Source organism: Saimiri boliviensis, chromosome 3, assembly GCF_048565385.1.
Source record: "Saimiri boliviensis isolate mSaiBol1 chromosome 3, mSaiBol1.pri, whole genome shotgun sequence".
Taxonomy (NCBI): Eukaryota; Metazoa; Chordata; class Mammalia; order Primates; family Cebidae; genus Saimiri; species Saimiri boliviensis.
This window is the reverse complement of record NC_133451.1, coordinates 89,743,738-89,757,577: the sequence shown is the minus strand read 5'-3', so window position 1 is coordinate 89,757,577 and position 13,840 is coordinate 89,743,738.

Here is a 13,840-nt window from a genome sequence, read left to right as displayed (position 1 = left end):
TGTAATCAATTGTTAAATGGTAAAACTTCCTTGGAAAATAACTTAATGTTTTCTTATAAACATGAACATGTGGGCCAGACGTGATGGCTCACACCTGTAATCCCAGCACTTTGGGAGGCTGAAGCAGGCAGATCACAAGGTCAGGAGTTCAAAACCAGCCTGGCCAACATGGTGAAACCCTGTCCCTACTAATAGGGACAAAAAAATTAGCCAGGCATGGAGGCGCATGTCTATAGTCCCAGCTACTGTGGAAGCTGGGTGGGAGAATCACTTGAACCCAGGAGGTGGAGGTTGCAGTGAGCCTAGGTCATGCCACTGCACTCCAGCCTGGGTAACAGAGTAAAACTTCATCTCAAAAAAAAAAAAAGTTGAATACGCATTTACCATACGAACTAGCAATTCCACTCCAAGGTATTATCTCCAGGGAAAAAAATACATGTTGTCCAAGTCATATCAACTTTCTTTACAGTAGTCAAAAACTCGAAACAATGCAAATAAATCACTAAAAGACAAACAAACTGGTTTATATGTAATAATGTTCTGGAGCTAGCTTGTTATCACCCTCTAGAGCCTATTGTTAAATTTTCAGGAATTTTGTCGGCTGGTTATATCATGTTGGTAGTTTGTATCTAGCAATGGTAGGAAGAGTTACACCAAATACTGACAAATTACCAGTCAAGGTTCCTCACTTCCCCCAGCACCAGAAAGCTGATTTTAAAGCACTTTTCATCACATCACGGGTTATATTTGTAATACAGAATTCTTGCTTGAAATAAACTGAAATAAACTAAGACTAAGTACAACAACATAGATAAATCTCAAAGACATTACACTGAGCAAGAAAGATTACAATACATATAATTTTATTTTGTAGGCTGGTGTAAAAGTTTTTGTCACTATTTTTAATGAAAAACTGCAATTACTTTTTCACCAACCTAACATTTGCAATTCTTTAGGCAAAAATAATTTACAGTGACACAAGACATAACAGTGGTACCCTGGATCCAGGACTTTTGTAGGGGTGAGAGGCTGACTGCTTAAGAATATAGGGTAACGTTTTTGAGGTGATGAAATATGTTCTGTCTTAACTCTAGCAGTAGTTCCAGGGATACATTTGTCAAGACTTGTCAAACTGCTTTCAAATGGTTGCATTATATTGAATGTAGACTGTACCTTAAAAATTTTTTTTTTAAATTTTTGCATTATATATGAGTAATACCTGTACAGATATAACTAAATATATTGAGAACTAGCTGAGTCATCTTATTTCTAGCATTGTAATCTCTGTGTGAAGCATTTGTACTTTTATAGGAACGATTCACAAAATTAACCTTATTTCAAGTCTTTTTATTAAAAATGTTGTCACATTTCTAAATGCTAACTCTGCTTAATAGTTTTCCTCTGGTATTTAAAATTGCTTTTCCTAAGTTATTTCAAGTTAAATTGTTTTAGGAGGTGTACTTAAGGAATTTTCTGGTTGGAAGTAGTATTAATTGCTAAAATAAATAAAAACTTAATTCAATAACAAATACATGACTGGTATAATTAATATTGCTTTAGAAAAAGTGTAACTAATAATAAATGACTTGTCACCCCCCCAAAAAAAACTAGCTATTTTGTCCTGAATTTTATGCAAATAAAATATTAAAATGTGTTAAAAATATTTTAGAAATATTATTGATGTACATAAATACTTTCGAGGCCATAAAAATAGATATTTTAAACAGAAAGACAAGTTACTATAATTTGAATTTCTCTTGAAACTATATAAACTTGAGTTCTGCACATATTTTAAATTTAGTATTACATGATTTATTTTATCTTTAACATGTAAGAAGTCCTTGCATTTCTCTTGAACGTATTTATATTTATCAGTCTACTATCTGAAAGAAATTGCCCTCCTGAAGTATATGTTAAAGGCAATTTAGTGATGGTGTATTACACATTTGTAGTGGTGATGTCTATTAGAACTTCTAATTAAAGACAGATGAAATGTGTGTATATTCATATATAACAATTTTTCATTCATTTTTATTCTTTGCTTATTAATAATTCTGTTTATCATTCAACCTGGAAATTGAATTTCTTGGGAACTGCACGTTGTTTTGGAGAGATATGTGCTGAACTTTAATTGATAAGGAGAAAAGCATGTTATCTATTTTCTATGAGATCTGATATAAAATTTTCCATTATGCTTTCTCTCTGTATTTTCCAAGTACATGTCCAATCTCAGAAGTAATGAGATTCACTTTAACATGTTCACTTGAACATCAGACTATTTCAGGAATGACTGTAGCGGACGCTGTTGGTGTCCTGTGCCAGGTCTTCATATTGCCAACCCCGAGTCCCGCTGCAGTTATAATCTGAGTTCTTCTCACCCTCTGTCTCAGGTCTTTCTCTAGGCAGCAGAGTCAATCTCTCTGAGTCTACAGGCAGCTGGGGCCTATAGGGAGGGACCCTGCGAGTTTTAAAGAAAAAGAGGAATGTGGAAACTTCAAGCAGGAATCTCGAGCTGGTGGGTAAAAGCCCCAGCCTCCAATCCTTCAGGTGAAAGTTTTGTGTACAAACAGGGCTTATCAGAGAGTGTTAAGTAGAATTCAGTCCAAGTTGCCCACACTGATGACAAGCTCAAAAATTCCCTCTTTACTGTCTTTATCTTTCCTTGTCTCATTCTCCGCATTCTCTCACTCTAGCTCCCTGAGATCATCTCCCAAATAAAATAGCTGTACCAAAGTCCTTAGCTCAGGTTCTGCTTTCATGTTAACTCAAGCCAGAACAACTTTGTCAGTATAATTATTTTTTAAGTTGGAAGTAACCTTTCTTGACTATATGTGATTATGTTAAATTTAGAATTTATAGTTCTCAGCTCTAAGATGAATATTTCGAATCATACAGTGGAAATGAGAACATTGATTTGAGTTCTTGCTCACGTTCTAATTATGTGACCTTAAGAATATCATTTTCTCATTGTGATCCACAAGTTCACTGTTTGTGGAATGTGGTGATAGTAACTGTTACATAATTATTTTAAAGTGAAATTAGCTAATTTATGGGAAATCTTTTTAAGTACAAAGGACTGTATAAATGCAAGCCCAGCCATGGTATGAATGTTTTTTCTCCTCCAAAAGTCATGTTGAAGTATAACCTCCAATGCCATTGTGTTAGGAAGTGGAGTGTAATAGGAAATGTTTAAGTCCTGAAGGGTCCACCTTCATGAATGAATTGATGCCGCTATAAAAATAGCTTGTAGATTGGGTCTCTTCTGCTTGTGAGGGTGAGAGTTTCTTTCCTCTGGAGGCTGCAACACTCAAGGCGCCTCTCTTGAAAGCAGAAGGTAGCCCTTTCCAGACAGCAGACACAAGTGGCTTGGTCTTGGACTTCCCAGCCTCAAGAACTCTGAGAAATAAATTTCTATCCTTCATGAATTACACTATGTGATATTCTGTTATAGAAGAATAAAATGAGATAAAATGCCATCTCACACAAAAACTTTTCTAAAATATTGTTCTATACAATTTAGTAGTTATTGATATTTACCTTTTGATTTTACTAATGTACATATTTATCTTGTAAACTTTTAAAATTTTATTCACAACTGATAGGTATCAATCCTGTGCACAACCCAGTATGTGAATTCCTAAAGTAGCATATTATAGGGATGTATTAGTTCAATAATCGAAAAGTTTAGAAATGGTTTCAAACTTGGAAGAATATAGAATTCATTAAGCTAATCTTTCTCTCTCTCTTTTTTTCTCTCTCTCTTTTCTTCTCCCAGATATTTTATCAATTATTGTTGAATTCATTCTTAGTTTTTCTATATATCATGGAACAAGGGCCCTCTCTAGCTACTGTTTTATATTATCGCAGCTTGGCAAATAAGGACAAGCTATATCTTGCTTAACAGTTTCTGAAAAATTCTAGGTGTCTCTCTATTTGAACATGTTGGGATAATTGGAGATGTCGTCCATCCTTGTTCCAATTGTTGTAGTAGATAGAGTTCCCTGATCTGCCAAGCCTGACTGTTATCTCTCCTCCCTTCCTCCTTCTCAGTAACATGTAAAAATATATCTACACATTTATATACTGCACTCCTTTCTTCTAAACAATGAAACCAGGTACCATCAATCAGGTCTTTTTTTTTTTTCTCGGAGAAGTGATGAGCCCAAGTATTCACATTTAGAAATACACCATCCCAAAGGTAAATTTCTTTGTATAATAAATGTATGAAGAATTTATGAAGGATACTTTCACAGAGTAAGCAGTAGTTATCAAAACTGAGCACAGATTAGAGATAAATTTTGAAGAATTCTAAGGAGGAGATCAAATTATTGTTTGTATTATATCTTTCTCCAATGCAACGATCAAGTAATTCTGTATTGGAGGACCTCTTGGTAAATCTTAAAAAAGACCACATTGCACACCTAGAATGTTACAGATACATAGATACTGAAGGATTTATAGATAATATATATACAGAGAGAATCTATATAAATTCATTCTGAAAACTGGTATTTGTAAGGTAAATTGTTGGTATTAATAGCACCATCTTACCTTTAGAAACTGGTTCATCATTTATTGTTCAGACACTCTGCTCTGCTTTGAGAGATTCTAGATTCATAGTGAAGACATTGGTATGAGATGTTCCAGTTTATCCCATGGCTAGACTTTCTTTCCCAGTCATGAGTAATGAGAAGCATAATATACTCCAAGCATAAATTTATTTATTTATTCTCATATCCTAAAATATATAGTGGCAGAAACAATAATTTTTGTTATTTCAGCATGTTCTCTTCCTAGGCATGCAGAAAGTTGAGTTTTGTGTGCCCAGGAAGTTGATATTTTCTTGCTATTGGGATGTGTCATAGAGATTGAGTTTCGGTCAATGGGATGTTGATATCAATAATGTGTGCTATGACTCGTTATGGAGTTTTTAAAAAAAACTGCATAAATTTCTATGTCTCACATTTTCTACTATGGTAATCCTGGAGAACAAGCATTACAGGATGGAGGAGGGCTGCGGGACCTGTGTTGGACACTGTACTTATTTGTTATGACTCTGAATATCTAGGATTTTTCTGTTGCAACAGTTAGGGGCGCTTACTCTAAAAAAACCCATTATGCCATTAACCTAATCAAAAATAAGAATTCCACTTGAATAACTAAATAAAATTCAACTTCATAACAGATTTCAGGATTTTGTCCTTGATTTTTGTCATCAACTTGTCTTTGAATGTCTTAATGTAGTCAAAACTCATTTATCTTTATCATGAAAGTTGCTTGATTCTTCTAAAATTTCTGTTCCCATACATGTTCCTTTAGCTCTATTTATGAATATCTCCAGCCCTTGAAAAATATTGGGTCCATTTTTTAATTCATTGGGCAATACTTTGCTACAATCTCAAATTTTTCAATTTTTTTCTAAATTAATTTCTTTCTAAAAATGACACCATGGACCCTGGTTACTTTCTTCAATTTTCCCATGCCTAATCGCTCCTCATTTATTTGATTAATATAGAGATTACTTAATAAAGTAATCTTATATGCCTTTCAATTCAATAATGTTGTTGTAATTTTAATTCAAATACAAGTTAAATTCAGTCAAAAAATATCAGTAAATGAATTTTAGAATATATCTTTATTAATATTATTCTAAAATACTCTTCTTCATTGAATAGAAGCCATACTATTTTTTAATCTAGCCTAAGAGTTGGAAATGCTGTTATTTCAGTTGCCCTGGCCCATAAGAATGAATACTGGCACCTCTTGAATTTGTAATTTAAATTCTCCCTTATATCCTCAACTTTGTATTGTACTTATGACTCTGCTTTTTTGTTGCATTATACATCTCTCTTTTTCAATTATTCAGTATTCTGTGTAATATTTTTAAAATTTTCTTTTTTCATCTAGATTTTCTTCCCTCAGTATCTACTTCATAAATTCTTTTATTACCATAATTTATTTTTTCCACTATATAACTATAAAAGCATTTATATCAAAGTGATATTTTATTTCTCACTTATTTCACTGACATCTAATTATTTTGCCTTATGTTTTTTCTATAAAATTTTTATGGATTCCATGTAGATTTAATATTGCCTCTCTTGCCAACTTTCCTATAGGAGGCATTTCATTGTATGTTATCTTATTTCCAACTCCAACTGTTCCAAGCATATAAATGTTGCTTCTCAACTTCTATTGTAATAACCTCTGGTGCAGATAGGTTAAAAACTCCTTTTCTGTTCTTCATAGTTCCTAATAGATTGTGTAGTTTCTGTTAAGTTCTTAACCATCTATTAAATCAAACTGAATTAGATTAAATTCACATGTATATGTGACTATAATAATCATAATAAATGATATAATTGTCAAAATATTTGCATATACGCTAATATTCTTTAAAAATAAGAAAGAAAAAATATAATGTACAGTTCATTCTCATGAAAAGGGCTCTTAAATTGGAAGATTCTTAGCCAGTAGCATTTCCAATGTTCCAAAATGTTACGGCTCCCTGAAAAACATCAGTGTAGTAATTTAGCTCTTAGTTTTTGGATTTGGACCCTCTGGATTCAAAGCCTTGCTTCAAACTTACTGAGGTGAGTGTAAGGTAAGGTAAGTAAACTCTTGTGACTCAGATTTTTATTTTTTGGTTATTTTCTCATTCATCTGTAAAATAGCAGTAGTTAAGTCACAGGCTTCTATGAGAATTAAGTGTCAATACATATGTCTAGTAGTAAACAGAATATAAGTGTTAACTATCATTTTAACCCTGTATTGGTTATATATCTTGCAACTCTTTACTCATGAGCATAAGTACAAAATTGAATTTGCTGAGGTACACATATTACCTGAGTAAGTACCTGCAAAGTTGCTGTCAGTCTACTGTCTGCAGAAATCTCATGCAGGGATCTCCAAAAAGTTCAGGTTGATATTGGTTTAACAAAACCTAAAATAATGTTTTGAAATCTGGGCTTTAAAACACCACTAAGAGAACTGTTTGGGAGTAAAAGTAAGTAGACACATACTTTGGTTAAATCACATGCAATTTTATACAAAATGTAAGTAAACATACAAGTAAACAGACCATCAAGTATGATGTTGTTGAAAAGCAGAGTTTTCTATCAGGAAATGGTGTCATAATTCATTTTTGCTGCCATAACTAAATACCACAGACTGGGTGAGTAACAAGGAACAAAAATTGATTTCTTATTTTTCTGGCAGCTAGAAAACAGAAGATAAGGCATTGGCAAATGTGGTGTCTGGTGAGTGCTTGCTCTCTGCTTCCAATATGGTGCCTTGTTGTTGTATCTTGTGGAGGGACAAATCCTACGTATTCACTTAGCAAAAGGTGTGAACTACTCCCGCAAGCCATTTTATAAAGGTACCAATCCCACCGGTGGAGCCCTCATGGCCTAATCACTTTCTAAAGCTCCAATGCATGATAATGTTGTATTGGGGATTAAGTTTTAACATGAATTTTGGAGGGGCACAAACATTCAAACCATAGAAGATGGGCATCAGTCATTGGTGGTTAGAGTACTTTAAGTTAATTTTAAGAGTAACTACTTTAAGTTATTCCCACTTGGGGGAACTTCAAGAATAACCCCAAGTGCAAATAATTCCCCCTAGTGGGAATAACTTAAAGCAGACTTTTCTTGTTGTCTTTCTGAGCTCCTGTGATGATCATGCAGGGTGCAACACTAACCCCCTCACACTGGAGTGTTTTTACTGAAGTATCTAAGTTCCAAATGGCTGCCACCATTACTCTAGCTGCTTCTCCTTGCAGCATGCTGAATTACTGGTAAACTGGGAGGCTGATTTGTAGTAGTCATCAATTTTCATGGTATAAATATTGCTGCCAAGCTCAATTTAAAGCTACCAGTAGTTTAATAATCAGCTTATAAAATACCTGAACATTTAAAAATGGGCTTTTGGGAACCAGAAGGAGCTACTCCCACAAGCGAAGGCTAATATTTCTTTCCTATATACATTCTTGACTTTCAAAATTTCATAAATGTGAACAAGCATAATGTTTCATTAATATCAACTTCAACTTCTGCACCTGGGGGACCAAGAAGGAATTTGTGATTCGAAACAACTTCTGAGCAAAGTGATATGAGAAGTTTATACTTCTGACTTTTTCCTGTCTCTATCCATTAAAAAGCCCATACCATAATTATAGAGCAAGATCAAAGCAACAAAGTGTTCTTGAGGGTTTTGCAACTAAAACTTAGGATGGGGCATGGGATATGAGGGGGTGTCTACTCTTTTTTTCCCTTTCCCTGTAGGCTAAAATAAGATCATGGAAAAATAATATATGTAGAGAATTTTAGAATACTTTAATTCAATATGCCTAACACAGCTTGGCCTTTCCTCTCCAGTATGCCTACAATTCTCCCTTAAGCATTCTAAGTAAAACTTTGAAACAATTAAACTATAATTCAATGCTTTCCAGCTGTCTTACTAGACTTGCTCACTACCCTCTTTTAATGACTCCTTTCATTTTTCAATTTCCTTTACCAAATTATATTTTAGAAATCACTGCATTTGAATATTCTTAAGTTGGTAGTAATAACAAAAAAGTCCTTATTATTTTCTATTTATTACAATGCAAAATTCTAAAAGCAAGAATTATTCTATTACACTTACCTGATTACCCCATTTACAATGGGGAATTTTTCATTCTTTTCCACCAGGACAGTAAGGGATGCCAATTGCCTTGTTCATTTAGCAAAACATGTGCAAATGACATTTTACATGACATCTAGCAATTGAAGAGGAGAGAAATTGTACTAAAATCTGCAAGAAAAAAATTGATAGTATTCTTAGATATCTCTGTAGCAGACCAATTCCTCATATTCATGAACTTCAAATAATATTTAGTGTTTGCCAATTCACTTGTTCTTCTTTTATCTGAGTCCCACAATTACTCCATTGACATTATGCTTACTTGATTGAGAGCAAACAAGCTGAATATCAGTCTGCTAATGTAAGAGCTGAGGGAAGAATGCACAGATAAAATCATGCTGTTTTACTGTTTTATATATATATACACACACGCATACACACACACACACACACACACACACACACAAAACACCTTTCTTTACATAACACAAGACACATGGAATACCTTGTTGTACCTTGCTAATCTTTGTGATAATCTGATTAAATTAATTAGGTAGATTGCTTTGTCAAGGAGGAAGTAGGGTCTCAAGAGAGGTGGTCATTTTCTCAACTCTCTTTTAATTCACTACAGGGAGTTAAATGATCTTTCTATGATTTTTTTGTGAGATTGGGTCAGGCCTGAGCAAAGAAATTGGACAGGATTGGAATGAGAAAAATTGGGAAACAATAAATTGATAATGCTCCTGTTGTGAAACATAGATTGAATGCTGAAATTAATACATTGAAGAGCAAATAGTTTAAAAGACTCCATTTTGGTGAAAATTTTTTATTGAAAATGTCTGTAGCTCAAAAAATAAAGACAAAACATTATCTGGAAAAACAAAACAAAGCAACTTAAAACCCTTAGGTATGTTATAAAAAAGCACACCAGCAAAGGTACTTCAGAAATTATAAATAAATTTTATGCTTATGGTCTCTAACATTGATTAAAGATGATAAACATTCAAAGTGACATGATATTTATAAAACAACAGCAAATATATTGATTACATGAACAGTAGCAGAATATGCCACCCAAAAATATGCTCCTTTGGCATGTAGACTATTTTGAGCTGAAGGAAATCGAGATGAAAGAGATACAAGAAAAAGTTTCTGGCCTCTCCCTGTTTCCCTAAAGACAAGGCATTCATTGTTTTTGGTGTTTTTCTCTCCTCTTTCTATCAGGAAAGACAGAAATTAATCATTGGAGACAACTCCAAATCTTGATTAACCAAGAGACGGCACCAGAGGAATCTACATAAGAAACTTTACTAACTAGTCTTTATCTACCATTAGTTGTTCCATATGTATTGCCTTCTTATAATTTGCAGACCCTAGAAACTCAAAGTCCTTTACTTTGTCTTGTTGCTTACCTGCAAATTTATTGGTCTTTTGTTAAGATGTTATATAAGCCCAAGTTTTAACCACCACTTTGGGTCACTGATCACTGAATGCTCCTGTCTATAGGCATGATGCATTCATTAATAAAATTCTGCTTTTCTTTTGTTAACCTGTCTTTTGTCAGCCTAATTTGCAAGGCCATAGCCAATAAACTTAAGATGAGTAGAGGAAAAGTAATTTTTTTCTTCTCTAAATAATAATATTAATACAATTGGCCAATATTACTGATGAACAACCTTCTATTCTACTTGGCACAGATAAACTCAGATCTTTCTAATTACAACAGCTTAACTCAATCCTGCAGGCTCCAGCTAGCATTATCCTATACATCAGCAATATATATTCATTAGATATATGAAAGTTCTCTTCCACTCTTAGCAATGTACAGATCAATTTTCAGGAGTCATTCTGACTGAGCAATTTGATTGCATCTTAAGAGGTTCAAACTCCTCTGGCAAGATACGCTGATTTATTGGTTTCCAAATGGAAATGAAAATTCTAAGTGCTGGATCAGCAAAACCAAAGCACAGAAAGCTAGTGACCTTCAGGACCCTCGAGAGATTCCAAGTGAAGGTTGCTTGATCCCAAACTCAAAGAAAGAATTGGCTCCATAGCCCTTTAACAAGCTCTGATGTTCTATATTGAAAATTGTGTGGCTATGAATGACATATTCACATTTTAGTCTATGCAAATGGTTCTCCCTGGAGCAAAATTGCCCTTGGATTTTTGTGTTATAGAACTGTACAACATGGTAGCCCTGCTGGGCATCCTTTGCTGACAATGCTCTTCCATGCTCTTTATCACTTGTTTAAATTCTACCCATACTGAAATTTCTTATTTAGCCACCATCATGTCTCTTTCCCTCCCTAACATCTCAGAACATTTAATTCTAAATGCTATTTCAAATTGCTAAAAGTCTTTTCATATGTTTTAGTCTTCACCACTAAATTATCCCTTATGCAGGGAAACATTGCCTTGTAATCCAGGAATACTTAGCCTTTGACTTAGTGTTTACTAAATATTTTTAAAACAGTCTTGAAATACAGAAGTTAAGTAACATTTATTTGCTTGACTGTTCATTAATGAGTTAGAAGCAACCCATGTCCTCAAGAATTTCATACTATGTTGATGACTCCAAGTGATTCTGTATTTTTTAATAAGTAATGCCCTTTCTGTTTTTCTTTGAAAAAGTTCTGCTTAGTCTCAGAATTCAACTGAAATGTTATCTCTGTTTATTGAGACAGTGAATTATCCTCTTTGATTTAAATATTCTCACCCAGCAATCTCTCTTGCCTCATACATTTAAAGGACACTTCCTTATTGGCAGCAGTGCATATCAACTTGCATTTTACAAAACTTTTCTTATCAATATTGGCAATTTGTAACTAGTCCCAAGGTTTTAAAGGGGCAAGGCTTGGTCTCAGATCAAAAGTTCGTTGAGACTCAATTACAACTTCATTCTGTAGTAATGTGTGTGTATGTAATATCTGTGTATATCCTACAAAAAATACATATATGTATATATATGCACACACATATATATGCATACACACACACATGTTATCCTATATAGGAAAACATATACACACACGTACACATATACACATACATGTGTACATGTGTACATGTTATCCTATATAGGAAAACATATATATGTGTACATATATACACATACACATATGTTTATATGTTATCCTACAAAGGAAAACATATAAATATATAAAAAGCATATATGTTTTTACATATACAAACACACACAAAACTTTCCATTTTATTACATCAGCTGCTGCACCATGTGTACATATATACACATACACATATGTTTATATGTTATCCTACAAAGGAAAACATATAAATATATAAAAAGCATATATGCTTTTACATATACAAACACACACAAAACTTTCCATTTTATTACATCAGCTGCTGCACCATCGTGGGGAAGTGGGGAAGGGCAAGTTGCTGTTCACAGGTATGGGTTACCCACATGATAGAGATTTGAATTTCACCCCAACAAGGGCTAACTTGCCACAACTCCTTTAATTCAGTTTTTCTTTTAACAATGTTAATAGAAAGTTATTATTTTTGTGCTCTTATAAGTCTTTTGTGCTTTAAATAAAATAATACATTCTATTTTTTTAATAATCACATTTGATTATATATATTTAATGAATATCTTCCTGCTAAACATTAGAATTTGGAATCCATTGCATTCTTTTGTGAGATAATCTAAATATCTTTTGTGAGTTAATCTTTTGTGAGATAATCTAACTATAACCTCAAATAAGTCATCTCACATTGGTATCTCCATTTTTCTTAAGAAAAAAATATCAGACCTTATTGTTTTATTTCCAGAACTGCATTCTTACTACTCTTTACTTTCAAGTAATTTGTTAAATCAAAAAGCAATTTAAAAATACCTTCTATATAAAACGCCAAGGAACAGAATCATATATGAATTCCACAGAGCTTCCCAGCTCCTTCATGGGCCCAAACACTGGAGTCACAAATGAAGAGAAAAGTCTGCACTCAGAGAACTAATAGAATGACTTAGATATTATTAGACGTTTTGAAATTGAGTGCATAGAAATCATAGAGCAAGTTTTATAAAACTAGCTTTACCAATATCCCCATTTTCTTGAACCTTTCCCCTCTTAGAAGCACCTGAAATACCTTCCTATTTGTCTCCTGCATGCAGCCCTCCACGGCAACCTGACTTCCTCTCCTTGTTAACTGTCTCTGCCCACTTGCTGCTCATGCACGCCATGTGCCTCATACTGAACAATTTGTCCTGGGTATAGGCTCTAAATATATACTATGTGCCCTTCCCCAGGAGGCCTAACCATTAGCCTAGCATCTTCCATTAAGGTGGCCACAGACTAATAAGGTACAAAGGATACTTTCAAATTTAAAAAATTATGAGTGAGGTGTTGAGGATTTGGTAATACTGAGAAAAATGTCACTGACTAGCGTTAAAAGAAGTATTATTTCAATAATTCCAAGGACTTGCTTTTATAAAAATGCTTTTCTATTTTTTACTTTCTTAAGCTTCTACCAACTTTGTGCTTTTTTTCAACATCACCACCAATTGCCCTTTATAGTTTTGAGGACAATATAAAATAGTAATTTTTCCATGTTGAGGCCAATATTGTTATGTTAGTGTTTGTCATATGGACTAAGGAACTGAAATTGAAACCAACTCTATTATCCCACAGAGCTAATGTTTATGGACTATTTTGAATAAAAATAGAAATTGTCCCTCCCAGTCTCAAAATTTGGGAAAGTTTCATTTGCCTTATTTAAGTTTCTTTCTCAGGAAACCAACTAATATTGTTTGGATGTTGTTACCATCAAATATCGAATATCGAATTGTAATCCCCAATGTTAGAGGTAGGGCCTGGTGGGAGGTGGCTGGATTATGAGGATGGGTTTCTCCTGAATGATTGTCACTTTCCTGGTACTGCTCTTGTGATAGTGAGTTCTCATGAGATCTGGTTGTTTTAAGTGTGTGGCACCTCCACCCACCACCCCGCCTTCTGCTCGTGCCATGTAACTTGTCTGCTTCTACTTTCCCCCATGAGTAAACACTCTCTTAGACCTCCCTAGAAGCCAAGCAGATGCCAGCACCATGTTTCCTGCACAACCTGCACAACTGTGAGCCAGTGAAACATCATTTCTTATTAAACTACCCAGTCTCAGGTACTTTTTTATGGCAACACAAGAATGGCCTAATGCACCAACCATCAGGCCTCCAAGATAGTGTCGTGAAACTGAA